Here is a 23,381-nt window from a genome sequence, read left to right on the forward strand (position 1 = left end):
AAAATACAGACTACACTGAGAACAGAATTCTCGCGGAACATTACTAAAGGACCTATGTACAAATGAGAGATTCTCTCCTCTCTCGTTCTCTTTCGATTATAACAGTGGAATACTAAAGATTTTGGGAAGCTTTTCACTATAGATCGAAAGTCAATTTCCTTGACTAGCGTTTCATACAAAAAACGCAACAGAGGAGGTTAATGTGACTCAGCTATTAATGAAAGAGAAAGTAAACAAAGAGAGCCTCTCAATGTTAGATAGGTCCTTTAGTAATGTTCCGCGAGAATTGCAGTTATAAATAGAATAGCTGAGAGTCATATTGAATTGTCCAATCCAATTGCCTGCGTAGTAGTGCAATGTTGACAAAATTTTCTTTGTTTGCTGTGAGAACTGTCACAACATTGCTTTTGTTTGCTGTGAGAATCCAAATATAAACAGAATTGCTGCAAAGCAACTACTTCCTTGTTGGCCTGCCGTTGACCGAAAGCTCAATGACATCAAACAAACATCGATACGTTTTCATTCTGAGGAAATCGACTTGTGTAAGATTGATTGTGCGTTGGTGTTCGTGGTAGTTTACTTGGGGACCTCTATACACAACGCCACTAAATTTGTGCAGACTGAGGCGCCGTCCACAAATTACGTAACACTCTAGGGGAAGTGGGAGTAGGCTCAAACGTTGCGGCTCAAACACAAAATTTATTTTTTTCATACAAGACCGTTGCGGAGGGGGGAATGGTCGAACACGATTCTCTTGATTTGTTCTTATTGCGTATCAATTTTACACGCGGCGATCTGGACTATAGAAATTCATACATTTTGCCTTAAGAAAGATCGAGCGATTATTGCAATACGAAAGCTTTATGTATCGTTTTAGCATCACCCCACATCAAGGCGTCGATAGACGGAATCTATGACAAAAGGTCGAAAGGAGAGAAGGTCGATATGACAAAAGGTCGAAGAACAAAAAATGGTGGCAAAAGTTCGAAAATCTTTTTTCAAAGAAAGAAAAATTTACCACTAACCCCTCTACCGGCAGCTTCATTTTTTTTACCTGCTAAAAAAAAATATTCAAATCGCCAATCATACCTTTTTTGTTTCTTTCTTCTCAATATTTTTTTGGCACCAATTTCACGAAGATCTCAAAAACTCTTCTAGGTTTGAAGGGGGGGGCAGGATCCGTCCCCATTGGATTTTTGGGAATTTTCCAAAAAGGCAGTTTTTTTTTTCCGTTTTCACAATCAAGAAAATATTTTCAGGGAAAACATGTGTTTTCACTGTTTATTTTATTCTCCCAATTGAAACACATTGAACCACATTTTCATCGAATAATATTCAGTTTTGAACAGAAAAACTGCATTTGAAGTTTCGATGATGACGAATTGATTACGATGACGGAGCGTTAAGAAGCCGTGTCGATATTAATCATTGATGATCTGGTTTTGAAATATTCCATATAAAATGCCTTTGACGGCCATTATGTTTTTGGTCTATTTACCGAGAAAAATAAAAATGTGTAGGGGAAGTGGTGGGTAAAATGAACAGGGGGTGGTAAATGAACACTGTGCCCTTTTACCGAGAAAAAACAAATTTCGATGATTTTTTATCACGCACGGAACGATTTAGAGCATAAATCTGAGTGTTCGAGTTGATACAGAGGTCAATTGAAGTGAAAATATCAACGAAAACTAAGATTCTAGAAAACCACGTTTTGAAAATTAAAACTGACGTAAATTTTTAGCTCGGAAGACTTGAGGTTTTCAGTGAGGTAAATATCGTCGTAATATGTCGTAATATGTCAAATCTGATACCTTTAGAATTCTTTTTGAATGGGTTACAATCATTATTGGATATATTTTCGGTGGAGCAATGAAAATTTTAAGAAATATTTGGTATGCTCACGATTTTTGCATGGGTGTTCATTTTACTACCAACCGCTGTTCATTTTACCCACATAGTGCAGGTAAAATGAACATTTGCATCGCTTTTTGATAGCGATGAAAATATGTGAAAATTCAGCTATTTTAGTCTAAATCTATGTAGCAGCTGTAGATTACATCCCTATTTTTGATGTTGTGCGATTGAACTATATAAATGCCTCGTTTTTCTATCAGAAATAAGATGATTTCCTTAAGGTGTTCATTTACCACCCCTTCCCCTACTATACAATACCAGGCAATAAGGAGCTACTCTGAAAAAATCATACAAATCGGTTCAGTATTCTTGGAGAAATCTGAAAATTACGATATGAGGTTTTTTAGAGTTTTCAAGATCTTTATTTGTCCAGAGTGGTACCAGAAACATAAATGCTCATTACTCAAAGACGTCTGCACCAAATTAGTTCATTTTTTCACAACATACTCCCATTAAGGTATCATTTCGAGGGGTGAATATCCGAATACGATAAAAATTCTGTAGCCTGATATATATGGCTATGCGTCGGTCCCCCAAGGAATTTTGGAATATCTTCGGATCTAGATGACCAATTATCAATATCGACACATATTCGAAAACTAGAAGAGTTTTTCGAGATCTTGTGAAAAAATGGTGCAAAAATAACAAGAAACAAAAAAGTTATCGCGATTTGAATATTTTTTAGCGGTAAAAATGAAGCTGCCGGTAGAGGGGTTAAGCAAATCGTTTTCGACCTTTTGTTCTTTCGACCTTTTGTCCTTCGACCTTTTGTCTTTCGACCTTTTGTCCATTAACCCGATAGACGAGGGGAGTGCGCACGAGCCTATCGATCACAATGTTCTTGGTTCGATTCCAGGTAACAGGCTTAAAATTTATCCCTCTCATTTATCATTATCACGTCTATCTTTTGATACTATCAAATGATACTTTCACTATGGGTAGTGATAGGGATACTATCACTTCTTGAAAAATGATGGATAGAAGATAGAATATATTATCTCTAACAATTGATAGACGGATGGAGATACTATCAGCATTTTTTCATCAGTGATGGATCAAGCATATATTTATCATCTATCTTTGGGGAAAAATATACTATTTGCAAAATTCTATAGCTATCTCTATCTATCCTATCATTGATACAAATACTGAAACCAAAATCTTGCGCATAATGGGAAAAGCCAATAAAAATAACTCAAGGTTTGTTCTCATGGATATTATCGGAAGGGCACGACGAGGGAATGACGGCAATCAATGTCCGACGCCATTTTGAAATCCAAGATGGCAGCCTCCGGTTTAGTAAAATCATTGAAACCCATGCAATATGGGTATTTTTGGAACGGGCACGATGAGGGGATGACGGAAATCATAAATCATTCATAAATCATGTTTTTGTTCATGGTATGTATTGAGTTACGTTATCAAGAGGTTACGTTATATCGAGGTATGACTGTAATTACAATCCCTACCTGTTGCTAGGACATGGCCAGAACAAGTCTCGACTGTAGAGACATGTATCGATCTTTTCTAGCAAACCCTAGTCAAGCTTGAACATTCTGGGACTGTTTGGATAGCAGACGAGAAGAAGGCACCCCTTATTGAATGGTACAGATCGGACTCAATTATCCGGAGACTCGATTATCCGGAATTTTAGACTTGTCCGAAATTATTTTTATGATATTCTTATGTTTCAGTTTTTATGCATAAATTTGAGATTATTTATTATCGCAATATACAATATGAATGGTTTGACAGTTTTGGACATAGGTAGGAATAAGGGGTTTAAAAAAAGGGTTTTTTTGTGTATGCTGGTCAAACAAAAATTCTCTTATTATAGCCCTAATGTTCATAGAAATAATTTCTGGCGTGCATCATAAAAATATGATAACGAAAAAAGAAAATGTTCTTTGATGGCGAGTTTAAATTTTTCTTTTAGTGATTCGATTATCCGCAGTGAAAAAAAATCGAGTCCGACCTGTATAGGAATTAATACCTACGTTACAAGTGATTAATACTACCATAATGTCGAAAATTCAACCCTGAGGCATTTGAAAAACATATGGCTTGCTTCAAAATAAGTCTTTAGTTTACTTTCTAAACATTCCAAAATATAAAAATTTTCAATATTTTTGTGTTGATAAAAACGGAATAAATTGTGAAAGAAATCGAAATGTGACAAAAACGGAACATACCTGTATTGCATGGGTTTTCAATGATTTTAATAATCCGGAGGCCTCCATCTTGGATTCCAACATGGCGTCAAACATCGATTTTCGTCATCTCCTCGTCGCGCCCGCTCCGAAAATGCCCATATTGCATGGGTTTTCATTGATTTTACCAATCCGGAGGCCGCCATCTTGGATTTCAAAATGGCGTCGGATATCGATTTTCGTCATATCTTCATCGTGCCCGTTCCGAAAATACCCATATTGCATGGGTTTCCAACAATTCTTACACTCCTGAAGCCGCCACCTTGGATTGCTTAATATAGAATTTGGTTAATTTTCTATACCCATCGTCCAACAATTTTCATTCTATAATATTATCAATTGATAAAGATAGAACCTCTATCATTGCACTATGGGACAGGGACGCAATCTGGCGGGACAAAATTAATAACTCGGTAACGAAGCGTTTCCGGTATTTGGTGTCTTCGGCAAAGTTTTTTGTTACAACGAGGACCATCTACTGACATAAACGGATAGTTCGTAAATCGTCCGCATAGGTGGCGCCACAATCTAACTTTTTACTGTGACGTTCTAGAGACTTGGCATGTTCGCAAAGTTGTTCATTTTGATAAAATAAACAACTCTCTCGAAGACGTCAAAATTCCACAGCCTACTGTTTTCGAGTTATTGGCAAAATTAGAGAAAATTAGTGAAAAAACGATTTTTTTCACCGAATTTGACATTTTTCTTAAGAACCATGTCATATAATATTGTTTGCTGATAAATATATAACAAACGCAAGCTCTGGTGGAAAAAAAAAAATAAAAATACGACGCATAAAAATTAAGAAATTATGAAAAAACCTGAAAAATAGAGCATTTTTTGAACCTTAATATCTCAAAAAGCGCAAAAAATCGCAAGCTCAAATTTTCAGGCAACATAGAGCAATACTTGATGAAACGGATGTCAAAATTCCAGAGAGGTATATTTTGGTGTTTTTGAGATCTATCATTTATTTACAATTATTATATTTCTCCAATACAGTTAATTTCCATGAGGAATCTGAAGGGACGATCGACTTCAAGAAATAACGAGTCGTGGAACAAAAACTTTCAGAAAACTGTTTAAAAAACCATCATAGTAGTCATGAAATTCAGATTAAGAGCAGTTCCTTGAGTTGATATCGAGTAATGTAGATGAAAGTGTAGATTAAAACTGGGTACATAATTGTTTTTCTTCAATAATTCAAATGATATAGTATGCCATGAAAGACTTGATCATGTGTCAGTTAATTGTTGTCATCATGGTTCGAGGTGAGCAATTTATTTTGTGAATGTGTTACTTTTAACACGGAAAATCAAATTTTAAAGCATATTCATGTCGATATCTCTAAATACTAAAATTTCAGAGCGCACGATCTCTTATCCGGAGCTTGTAGATTTGTATTAAAGCGGAAAGAGTGTTGATTCTTGGATGTTTCGAAACAGAGGATACAGATCAAAGGTATCAATTTGGAGATTCCTTCGATTTTGAGAACTGTTAGGTTGTTTAACCTTAAATATGTGTTTAATCATCGGATTTGCTTAAATTTTGAGCTTCCGGAAAACTGTGACAACGAATTCGAGATGAAATCCAAAGCCAGCTTGTACTGTGAGCAGATATAATAATTTCATGTATTATATATTATATATATTTTTCCGATAATTTAAATATACACTTAAAAATTAAAAGGCTCAATTGTTACCAATGCATGCTTTGTTCCAATTCCAATAAATTAATTAGTTGTGTTCGATTTTTTCGGTGAATTTAAATCGTGAATAATAAATACACCGCAATTGAATATGGTTTTCTGGCAACCTAGTCCAGTAATAAAAAGTGATTGCCGAGGAAATCAAAGTGCATTAATTTCAATTTGTGATTTAAAGCATAAAAATTAAGTATTTTCGAGTGCTTTATATATAAATCAAAAGTTCAATAGTGCATAAGTGATCGGTGCGTAGCTTTTGTGAAAAAATTGGCATTGGAGCGGAGAATTGGACCTTTTAAAGTGGTGAGTTTTTGTAAGCTGTTCTTGTGTTGTTTTATTCGGCAGCTCACGAATGACGATAATTTCCTAAGCATTTATTTGATTTAATGATAAAACCCATGTTATATAATATTTTTGTGTAAGATGTGATTTACATGGAAGATTATAGTTCAAGGAATATGTTGAGTACATTGAAGTTAACTCTTGTTCCGTAGATAAATTTAAACAAGGACGATAAGTTAGTGCTGCCGAAAATACCTTCAGGGTGCCGAAGCCATCATTTACCCTACTACGTTTTAGGATATATAGCAATAATAAAAATAAAAACAAACCACGACTTTTTCATAAGCATAATATTGACCCTTTCCAGACACCTGTTAAGATTGGCTTTGACCAAATAAGAAATTAAATATTATTGTGATATCTTTCCAACCATAAAAAACCATTGGATTGTTAGACAGAGTTGATTTTCTCATAAGCGGTATGGTGCGAGATCAATTGAATTTAATTAAAAAAAAAACTCCGTTTTATTTCTTTTAACTACTCCCAATAAAACAAATATAATTTATTTTGTGATTAAAACTAATTTATCACTTGAAAATATGATCATACTAGACTATTTAAAGCGAAATAAAAATAAAATGAAAAATTCATTTTGGACTTTAAAAATTCGATGTAAGAAAAACTTTTTTCTCTAAAATTTGCCCAATTTGCAATGGTCTGACGACTTTTAGTAAATTTAATTGCGAAACTTTTTGCTTAAGGATGATCAAATTCTGAAGTGGCCGTTTTTTTTTAAATCGACTTTAAAGATTGGATTATTTTTTTTCAGTGTAGAAAATGTTTTTTATACAGTTAACTCTCCCTTACTCGATATTCCGTATCTCGATATCGAGTTAGAGAACCATATTAAAATTTGGTTTTCATGGCTAACTCGATGGTCCCTTGGAACGCAGTTGCACTGCTTTTGTGTTCTGTAACTCGATACCTCCCTAACTCGATGGTCCCTTCAATATCGAGTAACGGAGAGATGACTGTATTTTCATTTTTTTTTCTAAAACGTCAGGAAATTTCACAACAGTCCCCCATACAACACTTTTTTGTAGGTCTTACCGTTTTTAAATTATACGGGTTTATAAAAAAGAGTAAAAAAAAATTTGACCCTTTCCAAATGTTAGTCTAGATCGATTTTGAAAAAACAAAATATGTAAAGTATCTTAGTTTTACATACTTTTGACATCCAGAAAGTTTCATTGAATTCTGAAGGGGTGCTGCCAATCGCGTGTCGAGTTGGCGTGAAATCCGTCACGAACAACTCATGATTATCTTTTTTTCATTTTGATAGGCTTTCACAAAGCTTTTAAAGATATCTATAATGTTAATCGTCTGGAAATATCTGATCCAAACCTTTCAAATTAGTAGATATCTTCTCCATACCTGTCTTCACCGTTTCCACTAAATGCTTCCCGATGTGGTTCTGCTTTCCGTGAATCTATTATCTGCTCTCCACTGGATTCAAAGATTCGAACTAACAACACAACAGCCTTCACTCCGGTTTCTGCTGTCTGTTACTGACAGGACATCTCTCATCAACCCCCACTCCCATTCAAACAACCGCACGTTGGTAGTTATGTTTCTCCTTCCAAATCGCAACCGAACCGAACAAAGCACGTTCCAATTCCTCAATCCTCTTCAAATCCGCTTCCAACTCCGGTCAGATTTAGACTAACAGTAATCACATCTTCCACTGGAATGAGTTTTCCACTCCAGGCTGACCCAACGGAATTTTCTTTCTCGTGAACTTGAATTGGATCAACACAACACTCTTTTGTAACAACAGCAAACACACTTTTCTTCGCTTTTCCTTCGACGTTTCACGTTGTTAGCTAAACTCCAACAATAGCCCGTATTGAACCTTGACTTTAACACACATATGAAGCTCTCTAAAAATAACGATATTTTGCTTTGACACAGCCGTCGTCGATCCGATCGTTTTCTTTCGAGAAGCACCTATTGAGACTCATCTCGTGCATTCTTGTTGGAGACGACCGCACACTGAGAACACTTCAGTTAATGATCCAAAATGCAATACAGCTCGTTATCCTTCGTCGATTCGAGGAGCCCCATTATCCTTGGAGCAAACCACTAACTTATTACCAACCGACTACTTTTGGGGATAACCCAGCATCAACGGTTGGAGAATTCCCCTGGAGATTCTCGGTGCTCATAATTCTGTCACACTGTTTTCCCCAACTCTACAGAACAAACATGTTGGTCATTTGTACTTATTTACAACCCTCTTCTAGTCAGGACAAAACACCAACGAAGATTACAAAAAAAAAACTCACGAAGAAGAAGTGTCACACAACTCACCGGATATGATTGACAATACCGCGAAACGTTCTACAGAATTGAATCCACACGCGTCGGTAGCCGGCAAACGACTGAATCGTTGGGCGGTGAGCATTCGCGAGATACAGCTCTGGGAGGCATCTCGGAAAATTGTCGATGTTGCATCTCCGTGCTCTAGTACTGCACTACCTTGATTCTACATGTAGGTATACCGTTCTATACTGTTGGCGTTGATGGTGAGACATTTTACTCGCACGTTTTTCACACTCGCAATCAGCTGATTGGGTGTTTGTTGCATGTTGAAGGCGGTAGAGCAAGGTTTTCCAAATTGGATGCATAATTTAACCCTCCCGGCTCACTCTAGACAACACTTGTTGTTGCATGTCACACCTTATATGAACTTCATAAAAAATATCAAACTAGTAACAAATCGAAATTTTTCATTTTTTAAATTATTTTATTTTTAAAACATTACATTAGTTTATTCTATCTAGGTGTTTTGTGTTAGTCGACCACTATTATCATAATTTGGTGGAACTAAATTATGCTATTAGGTATTTAGTAATTCTCGCAGAGACCTGCCCACTGCCCACAATTTACACTTGGTATTTCAAAATGTTAAAATTTATGCTTCTTCCAATGCTCCTGTCGAATAAGGACTGTTCATTTTATAAAGTGGACACCTTGTGCATGCTGTATCTTTCTTATTAATCAATGAAATTTCAATCGGTTTTTTGCACATCGTTCGACTAGTATTGTACAATGTTGTGATAATAAAAATTCTCCAAAATAATTAAATTTTACACGAATATGGAACAACGATTAGATCGGTCGATTTTTTGAGGTTATCAAAATCAATGATTGTAAGAAATTGGCTGGAAAATTCGATAATTTATATTTTCTATTTTCAAAAAAGGCTTGTTCTTCGAAAGCATCATCAATCAGAAGCCTGATGGAAAAAATCAAGTTATTTTTGGAGCAACAATTTTACAGATATAATAAAATCAATTTTCCCGTATATTTTTAAAGAATTTTTTTTTAATTTGATGGGAATTGATATGAGTAGAATTTTTTGTGTAAAAGTACGTCCTGACGGAAGTCCTAATATAGTATTAATATGAAAAATAACTTACGCTTTCATAGAGTTACGTAGTAAGTCCCCACGTCACATTCAAAGCACAACAGAAACACAATTGTTTTATTCTTAGAAGACCTATCAAAGTACATTGACAATCATCAAAATTGGCAACACTGCTGTAATAAAATCGATTTTATTTTCCACATATTATTTTCATAATATGTTATTCAGAGATTACCAATTGAAAAATTCGGAGAAAACTGTTTACAATTTGCTGTAGATCGATAAATATGCGTACATGATTTTAAAAGTATGAGACTTTTTAGTAAAACTACCATAAACAGTAAAATTTATACTTAAGACTGTGGTTTAATCTCACGATTTAGCTTTCGTTTATACTAATATAGTTTCTTTAGTAATCCAAACTAGTTTTGAACACGCTTTTTACTGTTCTCTTTTGCTGGGAGTGAAAGGATGGTGTATCAGCAAATTTGGCCATAAATGGATAAATCACTAATTATATGATTGATATTTTTAAAGCTTTACCTTTAGTAGAATAGTAAAGGATACAAACATATAACTTGTTCATAAAAATAAGGATTTTTGTTTTGCGAAAAATAATGTTAAACTTTGACGGACAGCTTTTTTTAAGAGTTTTTGGAAAAACTATTTAGCTCTTCAACCAAAGGCATTTTCAAAGATTTTATATTTTCATAGCATTTTAGAATAATAGGTCAACGATACACAGAAAACCGATTACGATTTTATCAATAAATAAAAAAGATATAGCATAAACAAAGTGTCCACTTTATAAAATGAACAGTCCTTATGTAAAGAAGCTTCAGCTGGGGACGGACCTGGTGCAGTGGTATGAACACACGCCTCTCACGCCGAGGACTTGGGACCGATTCCCATTCCCGAGACAGTCGGTTTTGATCTAAAAGATATAGGTAGTGACGACTTCCTTTGGAAGGGAAGTAAAGATTGGACTCGGAAAAATTGCGACACTTTGTTTTAGGTGTAAGTTTTTATCGCGTTGATAAAAATAAATGAAATTTTGAGTAACTTTAGAGTGTAGTTTTTAAGATGCATTCGAAACAAGAAGAGCTACGCCAGCAATTCTTGGGCGCAGTGGTCGATAATCCTGGTCAGTTGAACAGCTGGATCGGCAAAAGGCTTGGAATCCACCATTCCACCGTGTCCCTCGTTGTGAAGATGTTTCAGGAGACGAAGACCATTGAGTGGCGCGCTGGAAGCGGCCGAAAACCTTAAACGGAATACCCAGAAATGGCACGGAAGACAAGGCAATACTTTAGGAATAACCCGAACCTTTTCACCGGAGGCGTGATCAAGAAGCTCAATTCGTCAGAACACGGTGGCCAAAATGCGTGCGCGGAAACTGTACCGTGGGATGCTGCATTCGGATGGTCAAATTGGTGGATCCCCCGGTAGTTATGATCAAAACCGTTTTTGAACACCCTTCCATTTTTGACAATTCCTGGCTCACTAAAACTGCCATAATTCAGAAATTTCTCCTAAAACTCCATTCACGATAACATGGTTGTAGAAAGAAAAACTTATAAGCTTCTTTTTTTCTCTCTATTCGGGTAAGCCACTGCAACCATTATTTAGATCTATTGTGGCATTACCCGTATCCTTATTGTAAATATTGACGCATTACTCCATTTCCATTGATTGGTAATGAAACATCGTTTTCTATACAGTTTTTTTTCTATTAGTATTATTCAAAACATTACATTCATTATTTCTTATATCTAGGTGTTCTGTGTTATTAGACAACACTATCATCCTAATTTGGTAACACAAATCTAAGATTTTATCAACATTTTGTTAACAACATATAACATTTCATTTGCTTATAAGAGAAAAAAAAAACGTTTTGAATATACTTAACCTAACTTAACCTAAACGTATAACGCATTTATCGTGGCAATAGAAGATTGTAACGATTTTTGCCTGAAATTATTAATTATTTTATTTGACATTTGTTCCAATGTTTCAACATTGGATATTCTATGTAACTCATTGGTACTATACCAGTGAGGAAGCTTCAGAATCATTTTCAAAATTTTATTTTGAATTCTCTGCAGAGCTTTCTTCCTGGTATTACAACAGCTAGCCCATATTGGTACAGCATACAGCATGGCTGGCCTGAAAATTTGTTTGAATTTCAAAAGCTTGTTCTTAAGACAAAGTTTTGCTATTCTATTAATAAATGGATAGAGACATTTTACATATTTGTAACATTTGCCTTGAATGCCCTCAATGTGATTTTTGAAAGTTAAATTTTTATCTAGCATGAGCCCTAGATACTTAACTTCATCTGATCAATTTATTGGAACCCCTCTCAGCGTGACAACATGTCTACTTGAAGGTTTCAAATAAAGAGCTTTTGGTTTATGTGTGAAAATTATTAGTTGAGTTTTGGAAGCATTAGGAGAAATCTTCCATTTTTGCAAGTATGAAGAAAAAATATCCAAACTTTTTTGCAATCGACTACAGATGACACGCAGGCTTCGTCCTTTGGCGGAGAGGCCTGTGTCATCCGCAAACAAAGATTTTTGACATCCCTGAGGTAACTCAGGTAAGTCAGATGTGAAAATATTGTATAATATTGGTCCCAAAATGCTGCCTTGGGGAACACCAGCTCTTACAGGAAGTCTTTCAGATCTGGAGTTCTGATAATTTACCTGAAGTGTACGATTTGACAGATAACTTTGAATTATTCTAACAATGTATGTTGGAAAATTAAAGTTTTTTTAATTTTACAATCAAACCTTCATGCCAAACACTGTCGAATGCTTTTTCTATGTCTAGAAGAGCAAGACCAGTAGAATAGCCTTCAGATTTGTTGGAACGGATCAAATTTGTTACACGTAAAAGTTGATGAGTGGTCGAATGTCCATGGCGGAATCCAAACTGTTCATTGGCAAAAATTGAATTTTCGTTGATGTGGGCCATCATTTTGTTCAAAATAACCTTTTCAAAAAGTTTACTGATGGAGGAAAGCAAACTGATTGGACGATAGCTAGAAGCTTCTGCACGATTTTTGTCTGGTTTTAAAATTGGAACAACCTTAGTATTTTTCCATTTGTCAGGAAAATATGCTAATTGAAAACATTTGTTAAATATATCAACTAAAAACGATAAGCTACTTTCTGGAAGTGTCTTGATGAGGATGTAGAAAATTCCATCATCGCCAGGAGCTTTCATGTTTTTTGAATTTTTTAATAATAGTTCTCACTTCTTCCAAATCAGTCTCCCAGGCATTTTCGAAAACGTTCTCTTGTTTGAGAATATTTTCGAAGTCCTGAGTAACTTGATTTTCAATTGGACTAGTAAGTCCTAAATTAAAATTGTGCGCGCTTTCAAACTGCATAGCAAGTTTTTGAGCTTTTTCGCAATTAGTTAGTAATAATTTGTTTTCCTCTTTCAATGCCGGTATTGGCTTCTGAGGTTTTTTCAAGATTTTAGATAATTTCCAAAAGGGCTTAGAGCCAGGGTCCAATTGACAAATTTTATTTTCAAAATTTTTGTTTCTTAATTGTGCAAAACGTTTCTTGATTTCTTTCTGCAAATCCTGCCATATAATTTTCATAGCAGGATCGCGAGTGCGTTGAAATTGCCTTCTCCTCACGTTTTTAAGACGGATCAAGAGTTTAAGATCATCGTCTATAATCACGGATTCAAATTTTACTTCACATTTTGGAATTGCAATGCTCCTGGCTTCAACAATGGAATTTGTTAAAGTTTAAAGAGCATTGCCAATATCAAGTTTTGTTTCTAAAGAAATGTTAACATCAAGATTAGAGTCAACATGCGTTTCATATATATTCCAGTCGGCTTGTAAATAATTGAAAGTGGAGCTAATATGATTAAGAATCGCTTCATGGGATATTTGAAATGTAACAGGGACATGATCAGCATGAGTAACTAATTGGCTACAAAGATGACTAGAGTCGGTTAAGACCAAGTCAATCGTAGAGGGATTTCTAGAAGAGGAAAAACATGTAGGGCTATGAGGGTATTGAATTGAGAAATATCCTGAAGAGCACTCATCAAATAAAATTCTGCCGTTGGAATTACTTTGAGAATTATTCCATGACCGATGTTTGGCATTAAAGTCACCAATGACAAAAAACTTTGACTTATTGCGAGTCAATTTTCGCAAGTCAGTTTGGAGCAATTTAACTTGCTGTCCAGAGCATTGAAAAGGCAAATAGGCAGCTATGAAAGTATATTTACCAAGTAGTGTTTCAACAGCAACACCTAAAGTTTCAAAAACTTTAGTTTCAAATGACGAAAACAGTTGATGTTTTATACGCCTATGAATGATGATTGCAACTCCCCAACATGCCCTATCAAGTCGATCGTTACGATAAACAAAAAAGTTAGGATCTCTTTTGAGTTTAGATCCAGGTTCTAAATACGTTTCGGTAATAACTGCTATATGCACGTTATTAGCTATAAGAAAATTAAACAGCTCGTCCTCCTTACCATTCAGAGAACGAGCATTCCAATTTAAAATATTAGTTTAAATTACCTGCTACGATATCGGCAAAGAATTTACCGTGGGTAGAGACATTCGAAATTTAAAGATTCGAACGGCTACCCGACGGATTATTAGTTTGTGAATGAGCATGATTATAATCTTCCTGATGGGTATGATTCCTAATCAAGCGATCGTTAACTGAAAAATGAACATTGTTCGATACTCTACCAGGCAAATACCGGAAACGACCGTTATCGTAACGGATATTATCTTTCATCTGCCTGGCACGAGCCTCAATTACTCTTTTGCGTGATGGACAATTCCAAAAATTGGACTTATGATTAGCCCCGCAATTAGAGCATATGAACTTGGTGGTATCTTCCTTCACTGGACAGACATACTTAGCGTGAGAAGAACCTCCGCAAATCATGCATTTAGCATCCATGCGACAATTTTTTTTTTTACCATGACCCCACTTTTGGCCCCGACGGCACTGAGTGGGGTTCTTGTAATTTCCACCAGGTTTCTGGAAATATTCCCATGTCACACGGACATCGAACATAAGTCTTGCTTTTTCTAAAGCTTTAATATTATTTAGTTCTTTTTTGTTAAAGTGAACTAAGTAATATTCTTGAGAAAGCCCTTTCCGAACAATGCCAGATTGGGTTCTCTTTTTCATAATGATTACTTGGACTGGGGAAAATCCAAGTAAATCATTTATTCCATTTTTGATCTCTTCAGGTGACTTATAGTCACTTGAGAGACCATTCAAGACAACTTTAAACAAACGTTCAGTTTTGTCGTCATAAATAAAACATTTGTGCTTCTTCTCTTCAAGATGTTTGAGAAGAAGTTCGCGATCTTTAAGAGTTTCCGGCAAAACGCGACAGTTTCCTTTCTTTGCGATTTGGAAGGAAACCTTGATTTCCCTAATGGAGTTCAAGATCTCCTGCCAAAATCCCCCAAATTCGGAACAACGGACCACAATAGGCAGCACTCTTTGCTTCCTCACTTGAATTAAAGGGCCTGGGCTGGAGGCTGCTTCGACTTGGTGTTCGGATTTGTCTAGAGCATCGAACTGATTGCAACAATATTCATTTCATCCTTGGAAGAAAGTTCGCATTCCGGAGAAACGTCCTTTCTTCCATTCTTGCCACGTTTAGTGACAGTTTTAAATTCCACTTTTTTGGAAGGAAGTTGTGAATTCAGAGATCCACCCTTCCTTTTGTTTGTTGTTGATACCATGTTTAGTGAATAAACGAAAAAAGACGTGACCTTCGAGAGGTTTTTTCCCAAGACGGTGTCCAAGAAGGATTACCACCGCTAGCTTTCGCCAACGGGTCCAAAGAAAAATCGAAGGCACGGATCCAAACAAGGATCGTAAAGGGATCAATAGTAGAAAAAATAGTACTGTTTTAGTAGCACTGAAAAGTACCGTTTTTAATTTTAGCACTGAAAAGTACTGTTTTATTGCTTTAGGTAGTTTTCAAGAAAATCAATCACAAAATATTCTTAAATTTTTCTTGGCTCAGATTCCATACTTTACCAAGCCCAATGAAACAGCCGTTTGTTAGGCGACCTTTACTTACATCTAAGTCAATCGCCTGTATAAAAAGTGATTGTTTTTTTTTAAGAATGAGCTCATGAATTTTTCGGGGTGATGGGACGTTTCACATAAAGACGTTTCGCATATGGTTTGACATAATGGACTTTTGGCATAATAAGAATTATATGCCTTCTTTAAAATGCTACCTGTTCTTGTATGAAACTGCTTTATGACAAACGTCCTTCTAGGCGTTTCTAGGCCTATCATAAGAATGCTCTGGAGTGTAATTTTTGGCCTAAGTTTAGCGAAATTTGCCTGTTTGTGCGAAAAAAAATAGCCAACATTTTTCACATTTCCACTTAGTTTAGCGAAAAACTGTTTTTTTTTGGTATATTTTAACTAACCAGACTTGTACAATATCGGTCATATCAGCTGATGGCTGATGGACTAAAACTATCAATATCAGTTGCGAACTATCAATATCATTTGGATCTGGATCTGACAACCAACAGCTGTGATGCGACATCGCACTCTAGATAACAATCACTGAAGAATGAGTGATCACGTGGTAATTACCCATGCTATTGATGTTTTTCAGAGACCAACACACGGTTTCAATCCGTCTGCAGCAATATCAAGAATATCGTACTGATAAATTGCCATTTTATTTGCTTAATTTAAGGCTAAACTTGAGCCATCAGTGATATCCATAGTCTATCGTCATCAATGCATTGGTGATGGAGTAGAGAGCATGATGTTGATGTGATATGGAATGATCCGAATTTTATCGCAGTCGGCCTGTACAAATCAGCAAATTTCAAGCGTTGATGGTGACAGCAAGCAACTCTGCAACTAACCTTGTTTTGGGCAATTTTTTGATGAAAATTTAGTGTGTATTTTTCTGTAAACATAAGTTTATGGCTTATATAAAGTATATCTGTCGTAAAAGTGTCGATATTTTGTGTTTCGGACAGCGAAGACGATCAAGTTTCAAACTATTATAACTAAAACTTGGTAAATATTTTAACACAATTTTGTTTAGCAAAATTATAGCAAATGAGGTTCACTGTGTGGTATTTATTTCTTTTCAACTGCTATTGTTTTATGAAAATTTTGATTATACCACAAAGGCCGAACCTTTTCCTTACCTTAATTGAACTGATACATTTGAAACTTTATCTTGTTTTAGAACTCTGCTTAAATTTTCAAATCGAATTGGAAAGGTAATTTTGTTTCCTGATTGATCCTGATGAAAAGCAGAATTTTAAATCTTTGTATTTCTTTTATTTAATTGGGTTGAATTCGTCATGTTGGCAATATAAAACGTCGCAGCGTTATACTATATACTATTTTTCCATAAAAATGACATTTGGTAACAAAGTTGATCAATCGATGTTGAACCTAATTCAAGTTTTTATATACCGACCTTTGTATGAAAGTGCTCCACTATAATCGGTTCACAAATATTACCGAAACAAGCATTGTAAGGTTATCTAAATCCTAAATCTAATGTAAAACTTTTAATTCTCATGATGAGGGGCCGTGGCCCCCCTCAAATCTGATGGCTATTTACGCCCATGCTGAACTACCTGATTTTCTGTTGATTTTGGCAGGATGCTTCTCAGAAGTTTATTATTGGACTCTTAGAAATATATTTAGTTAACTCTTGGCAAGATTCTTTGTATGTTAAGTGGACTCCAGATTATTTTAGCAAAAGTATTGCATTATCTCTTTGTATATACGTATAAGAATTTGTAGAGTTCTCTGCATCTATCTTAAGTAGGTGATCACACTTAATTACACCTTCATACTCCTCAGCTCTTTCGAGGACGTAGCCAGTTGATCCTGTGTGAAAGTCAGGAGTTAATTCCAAATTCCGGAAGGGACATACATCTGTCTAAAATGTACCACTTATGAATGTTTGTGAATTGCTTAGTTTCAATGATATTTTAATGAATTACAGGCGTAATTTTTGGGTGTGTCTGCCAAGGGTATCTGCTGGTTCATTATGAGATTTGGAGGTCCGCGGGATGTTTATAGAACTTCAAAGGGGGTCGCAGTTGCAAAAAGGTTGAGAACCACTGGATTAGGTACGCAATCAAAAAATGACTCCCTGTATACGATTAAAAGCAGAATCTAGTTCTAACGTAACCACACATACCTACATATTTTTCTAGTATAAATAATAGATCCATGCGATGTTCTCTTCAAGTCGAGCACTCGACAATGAAGAAGTCTGTAAGTCGCAGACGAAATAGGCCTAATCTGTCAAGATAAGCAACATAATAGAGTTTACAGGTATTTGCTCGCCTTAGTAGTGGTTTTAGTATTTTATTTTAGTTTTTGCAAAAGTGAAGTGTTAAATTTCAATTAGTAGTTTTTTTTTCTCTTACATAGTAGATGCTATCCCAGAAGGAGCGATATTGCTACAAGAAAACAAAGAAGGTCAACACAGAATTATCCCATTTGTTAGCAAATCTCTCATGGATTTGGAGAGTCACTATTTCTAACCTACATAACAACCTGGGGATGGTCAAATGTCAAAACAATCTTCTAAAACTAAACGTAAACATGGTGAGGGCAGCGTGGTTTTCCAAGCTTTTCTGGGTGAATTTTACAGGTAATTGCACTTGGAATCCTACATTAGTTTCTTTTGTATCATTTATTTAACACTTCTTAATGGTATCTACCACCACAGGTCACAAAGCTGCAAATATTTTGATTCAAATGGATCTTATACAATGTGTTTGGTAGGTTGGCATCTGTTTTTGAAGACTGGTAAATAATACATTTGATAACCTCGTTAAGGAAATAAATAACAATGTACGTTCACCAACAATGCTCTGAAGTTGTTAATTTTTTATTTGAATTCTTTTAAATTATCAACTACAATAGAATGGGGATTGCTTACATACATGTATGATAATCATTCAATTTGAGGCATTTATTCGAAGGATAAAAATCAGTCCAAGACTGGATGATTTTCATTCGGAGTAATTTGTAAACAGATGATTTTCGCGCTGATGAAAATCATCTTGATTGTGTCTGAAAATAGGTATGGGGCTCGGATGAGTCAATAATCATTCAATGTGCGACCGGAGTTTTCGTTCAGTGTATACACTGCAGTTGGTTGGTAAATGGCTGGGCATGGCGTACCATTGGTACCTCGCATACCTGAAGGAATAAAATAGACCCCTTTGTGCGGTCCTTAGCCTCTTGCCCAGCAACTCCTATCCCTACCTCCTCGCGGTACTGGCCGGGGTACGAGTAACCTTAGGGAAGATCGGGTAACCAACCCCCGGTGGGAACTTTGGTCGTATGCTGACAGGGAAGGGGGGGTTTGCTTTTGCTTTTGCTTCTGCAAACCTTGAGCGTCTGTACTCCATGTTAGGAGCGGCCCACAACAGCGTCTGTTCCCCATGTCAGGGGCGGCTGATCATCGTCCGAGTGCCAGAGAAGGACTCTAAGCTAAACTGCGCACTATGGTCCTCCGAACATTTAGGGGGAATGGTCCTCCGGAAATCTAGGGGTTGGTGTCAGGCCCTGCAAGCCAGCCGTAAAAAAATCAAGCAACGAATAATCAACGAGAGAATACGAACCGGGACAATCGGCGAAGACCACAGCGACGTAAAGGGACTAGCGATTGGGAAGCTCGGTACGTGAACTGTAAATCTCTCAACTTCATCGGGAGCACACGCATACTCGCCGACGTGCTGAAGGACCGTGAATTCGGCATCGTAGCGTTGCAGGAAGTGTGTTGGAAGGGATCAATGGTGCGAAACGTTTAGAGGTAACCATACCATCTACCAGAGCTGCGGCAATACACATGAGCTGGGACCAGCTTTTATAGTGATGGGTGATATGCAGAGGCGCGTGATCGGGTGGTGGCCGATCAATAAGAGAATGTGCAAGTTGAGGATCAAAGGCCGGTTCTTCAACTTCAGCATAATAAACGTGCACAGCCCTCACTCCGGAAGCACTGATGATGATAAAGACGCTTTTTACGCGCAGCTTGAACGCGAGTACGACAGTTGCCCAAGCCACGACGTCAAAATCATCATAGGAGATCTAAACGCTCAGGTTGGCCAGGAGGAGGAATTCAGACCGACGATTGGAAAGTTCAGCGCCCACCGGCTGACGAACGAAAACGGCCTACGACTAATTGATTTTGCCGCCTCCAAGAATATGGCCATTCGTAGCACCTACTTCCAGCACAGCCTTCCGTACCGATACACCTGGAGATCATCACAGCAGACAGAATCGCAAATCGACCACGTTCTGATTGATGGTCGGCACTTCTCCGACATTCTCGACGTCAGGACCTATCGTGGCGCTAACATCGACTCTGACCACTATCTGGTGATGGTCAAACTGCCCCAAACTCTCCGTCGTTAACAACGTACGGTACCGACGGCCGCCCCGGTATGACCTAGAGCGGCTCAAGCAACCGGACTGTCGCAGCGGCGATACGCGCTTAGCAAACTCGAGCGCTGCATTTACCGGAAGAGGGTGAGCTGGATGAAGCCCCGTCTGAGGAACTGCTGGGACAGAACAGGCTCAACCCAGCATGCCATCAACGATGCGCTGAAGCACGTCGGGTACGTGGTGCCGGGAGGTCGACGAAACGATTTGGTTCGACCGAAGGAGTGCCAGGAGGTTTTGAAGGAGAAGAATGCCAAGCGGCGGGGGTCATGCTGCAGCCAAGGGACCCCGGCAGAAACGGGAACGCATATAAACGGAACGGCAACTAGCAGACCCGCCCCTCTTTCGGGAAAAACACGCCTTCCGCCCCTGGAGGAGACGGACGTGCGAGGAGATGGAAACAGCTGTGCCGGTCTCCAAAAAACCGCAGTAGGTTTCTATCAGAAGCTCAACCGCATCCCGCAATGGCTTCGTGCCCGCGAGCCGAGATGTGCAGGGATAAGGATGGGAGCATTCTGACGGACGAGCGTGAGGTGATCGAAAGGTGGAAGCAGCACTTCGACGAGCACCTGAATGGTGCTGAGAGCACAGGCATGAAGGACGGGACAACGGAGGAATGCCTTCGTCAGTACTGCGGAAGATGGAAACCAACCAGCCCCCATTTTGAGGGAGGTTAAGGATGCCATTCACCAGCTTAAGAACAATAAAGCTGCTGGTAAGGATGGTATCGGAGCTGAACTCATAAAGATGGGTCCGGAAAGGCTGGCCATTTGTCTGCACCGGCTGATAGGCACAATCTGGGAAACAGAACAGCTACCGGAGGAGTGGAAGGAAGGGGTAATCTGCCCCATCTACAAGAAAGGCGACAAGTTAGACTGTGAGAACTTTCGAGCGATCACCATTCTAAATGCGGCCTACAAAGTATTATCCCAGATCATCTTCCGTCGTTTGTCACCCGTAGTAAACGAGTTCGTGGGAAGTTATCAAGCCGGCTTCGTTGACGGCCGATCGACAACGGACCAGATCTTTACTGTACGGCAAATCCTCCAAAAATGTCGTGAATACCAGGTCCCAACGTATCACCTTTTCATCGATTTCAAGGCGGCATACGACAGTATCGACCGCGTAGAGCTATGGAAAATCATGGACGAGAACAGCTTTCCCGGGAAGCTCACGAGACTGATAAGAGCGACGATGGAAGGTGTGCAAAATTGTGTGAAGGTTTCAGGCGAACACTCCAGTTCGTTTGGATCCCACCGGGGACTACGACAAGGTGATGGACTTTCGTGCTTGTTGTTCAATATTGCGCTAGAAGGTGTTATGCGGAGAGCCGGGCTTAACAGCCGGGGTACGATTTTTACGAGATCCAGTCAATTTGTTTGCTTCGCGGATGATATGGACATCGTCGGCCGAACATTTGAAAAGGTGGCAGACCTGTACACCCGCCTGAAACGCGAGGCAGCAAAAGTTGGACTTGGTGGTGCAATGCGGCCAAAGGACAAAAGTACATGCTAGCTGGTTGGGGCCGAGCGTCGACAGGGCTCGCCTAGGTAGCAGCTGTTACGGCATTAGACGGGGATACGTTCAGGTGGTCGACGAGTTCGATGCTACTTGGATTCCTTGCCTGACGGCTGACAATAACGTTAGTCGTGAATACGGATGGCGCATCATCAGTGGAAAGGTCGGGGTCTCCTACTATGGTTCTTCCAGAAGACAACTGCGGTCATAAAAAGATTCACGCCCCGCACCAAATGTACCATGTACAAAACGCTCATAAGGCCGGTAGTCCTCTACGGGCATGAAACGTGGACGATGCTCGAGGAGGACCTGCAAGCACTTGGAGTCTTCGAACGTCGGGTGCTTAGGACGATCTTCGGCGGTGTGCAGGAGAACGGTGTGTGGCGGCGAAGGATGAACCACGAGCTCGCCCAACTCTACGGCGAACCCAGTATCCAGAAGGTGGCCAAAGCTGGAAGGATACGATGGGCAGGACATGTTGCAAGAATGCCGGACAGCAACCTTGCAAAGATGGTGTTCGCTTCGGATCCGGTTGGTACAAGAAGGCGTGGAGCGCAGCGAACTAGGTGGGCGGATCAAGTGCGTATCGATTTGGCGAGCGTGGGGCAGAACCGAGGATGGAGAGATGCGGCCACGAACCGAGTATTGTGGCGTGAAATTGTTGATTCAGTGTTATCTGTGTAGATGTTAACTAAATAAATGAATGAATACACTGCGGTTAGTCCCAAGCTGTCATCTGGTTGGTTCTTTGTGTAAGTGCAGCTGATCTGGCGATACCAGAGTAGCAACCACGGGCGGCCAAATAGGCTCAACCTAAAGTTTACTATATCAACCGTCACCATCATGGTGAAAGTTTACGGTCCGTATGGAAATACAAATTGATGTTGTTATTTAAGAGATTTTTAGTCCTAAGCTAGTTCATCTCGGGATCAACGTCTTTAGAAGGAATTGAAAGGAAAGTCTTGCTCAACCTCAAGATTATTAGTTAATTTATCGGATAGATAGATAGATAGAAAATCTTTATTTGAGTGACCCTTAAACTTACTGTCTTTCGGGTCACATGAATTTATCGGAGATGGGATGCATTCTCAGGTCCTCGACGAAAAAGGGGAATTGTTCTAATCATCAAATAAAGCCCGTTATTCAAAATTAACCCTGCATTTATAAAAAAAATCTTTAACCATGAATTATCAACAATTCTATCATTCAACTAAAAGCTGTCAAATTTGTTGTGATGTGATGTGTTACAGTTCAAAACCAGATCATAAGTACAGACAGAAAGTTCTGAGAGCTGCTATCATTTACATCATCCAGTCATATCAACCCCAAGCACAAATGTCATTGCCTTCATAGACAAGATGCGTCTGCCTGCAGTCTATGCTTTACACTCTTAGCCAGTAGTACTGTAATCTCGCCATAGAATGGAGCCATTCGTATTCACATGGAGACAACGCTGAATCGCACGAGAGGACATCACGGCGCCAGTGAAACCGGCCAAAAAGCACGCTCACTAAACACGGATGATTTATGGTGCGGAACGCCGCATGAGCTTAGAGGACAGAGGACATGCATTCTTCCGGTTTAGTAACCATCCGGGCCAGCCAAGCGGCGGAAACCATCACTGATGATGGCGAGGATGGCCCCTGTCACTCTCCTGGCATTTACAGCCACAACGAAACACAGTGGTGCGGAAAATCATGGCAAATTATCTTCAAAAACATGTGAAAAAGGTTTGGATTCGAATGATCATAAATAATGGTCATGTTGATAAAAATTGTCATAAACTCAATTTTGAAAAGAATGTTGCTAAATGTTTCAAAATTGGTTGACAAACAGCGGATTTA

The 23,381-nt window shown here is 38.4% G+C and overlaps 1 long non-coding RNA gene across 1 annotated transcript; it reads right to left on the reverse strand.

Moving 5' to 3' along the window:
- Nucleotides 1-7,606: 7,606 nt before the first annotated feature.
- On the reverse strand, nt 7,607-8,630 carry LOC110681273. Its single transcript, XR_002503147.1, has 2 exons — nt 8,482-8,630; nt 7,607-8,051 (listed from the first exon to the last, which is right to left on the reverse strand). It is a non-coding gene; the product is annotated as an uncharacterized LOC110681273 (long non-coding RNA).
- Between the last annotated feature and the right edge of the window lie 14,751 nt (nt 8,631-23,381).

Source organism: Aedes aegypti, unplaced genomic scaffold (genome assembly GCF_002204515.2).
Source record: "Aedes aegypti strain LVP_AGWG unplaced genomic scaffold, AaegL5.0 Primary Assembly AGWG_AaegL5_hic_scaff_647_PBJ_arrow, whole genome shotgun sequence".
NCBI lineage: Eukaryota > Metazoa > Arthropoda > Insecta > Diptera > Culicidae > Aedes > Aedes aegypti.